The following is a 1949-nucleotide window of genomic DNA, read 5'->3' on the forward strand; positions in this document are numbered from 1 at the left end:
TGATGTAATCTGATCTAATCTGATATAATTTGATCTAATATAATCTGATCTAATGTAATATAATCTAATCTAATCTGATATAATGTAATCTGATCTCCCTGTGGTGATGACTGAATCAAAGAAAAGACCTACAAGTTCACACGTTGTGAGCTTGTAGATCTGCCATTTTCAAAACGCCAATTTATATATGTTTAACTTTAAACCCTCCCTGTAACCCCCTCAAGGACCCCTGGGGGTCCCCGGACCACACTTTGAGAACCGCTGGTCTAGACCACCGCTTTTCAATGTCAGCTCTGGGGACCCCCAAGGGGTCCAAATGGACCCTTACAGGTCTGTAACTCTGAGAGTGTACACATGGAACCAAATGGGTTCCAGGGGGTCCCCAGCTAAAGTAGTTAACAGCATCACAATCATTTTAACCACTTTATAATGTTATGCGTTGGCTACACAAAAACAGCAGATCTACAAGCTCACAGCGCGGCACAAGGTGCCGCGCTGTCAGCTTGTAGATCTGCTGTTTAAAAAAAAAGAAAAGTATTGAAAATGGTTGGAACATTTTGAATAATTTAGTTTTTTATGGTAAACATAAATCTCCTCTGGGGGTCCCTGGCACAACACATTTTCAGATGGGGGTCCCTGGCACAACACATTTTCAGATGGGGGTCCCTGGCACAACACATTTTCAGATGGGGGTCCCTGGCACAACACATTTTCAGATGGGGGTCCCTGACACAACACATTTTCAGATGGGGGTCCCTGGCACAACACATTTTCAGATGGGGGTCCCTGGCACAACACATTTTCAGATGGGGGTCCCTGACACAACACGTTTTCAGATGGGGGTCCCTGGCACAACACATTTTCAGATGGGGGTCCCTGGCACAACACGTTTTCAGATGGGGGTCCCTGGCACAACACGTTTTCAGATGGGGGTCCCTGACACAACACATTTTCAGATGGGGGTCCCTGGCACAACACATTTTCAGATGGGGGTCCCTGGCACAACACATTTTCAGATGGGGGTCCCTGACACAACACATTTTCAGATGGGGGTCCGCAGCCCAAACACATATTAATCTGGGGGTCCTTGACTTGAACAGGTTTGAGAACCACTGCTGTAAGAGTCCATATGGACCCCTAGTGGGCCCCGGACCTGATGTTGAGAAACAGTGTCTAGATCAGTGTTTCTCAAAGTGTGGTCTGGGGACCCCCAGGGGCAGTTTTTCTTATTAACCCATTAAAGGACGACTTCACCCATTTTCAACCTATATTCATATAATATAAACACTAATGCTCATGATAAAACGGTACCATGTTTTCCTACTCAGTCTGTGTCTCAGAGGAGAGCTGTGGACAGTTCAGAAACCTGTCTACCAGTGACATCATCGATGGGGAATCCAAGCTAATAGAAACGGCAGGCTTTGTATTCCTGGAAAGTTGCAATGCAATAAAAGAAGCCATTGTTCTCACGTTAATAAAAATCTAAATAAAATGTTTTAAATCTTGTTGGAAAAAACAAATCCTGCCTAATGATGATGTCACTGGTAGACGGGTTTCTGGACTGTCCACAGTCCTCCTATGAGACACAGACCAAGTAGATTTTTTTAAAAACATTTTATCATGGACATTAGTGAGGGCCTATTATATGAAGAGAGTTTGGAAATGGGTGAAGTCGTCCTTTAAGACCTGAGGCAGATAAAAAAAAAAAATTCTAAATAATACAATAAAATAAAAATATACATATTTAAAGATTTGCACAAATTTTCATGATTTCACAAAAATAGCAGATCTACAAGCTCATAGCGCGGCACTCGGTGCCGCGCTATGAGCTTGTAGATCTGCTATTTTTGAACAGCCTAAAGAAATCTAAAAAGTGACACAGATGCTTAATGGGTTAAAATGTGGGTTAATGGGTTAAAATGTGACTTTAAAAAGAAATCTCGGCCTAT

This window comes from Gymnoscopelus microlampas (assembly GCF_963454915.1).
Source record: "Gymnoscopelus microlampas genome assembly, chromosome: 22".
In the NCBI taxonomy this organism is placed as follows: Eukaryota; Metazoa; Chordata; class Actinopteri; order Myctophiformes; family Myctophidae; genus Gymnoscopelus; species Gymnoscopelus microlampas.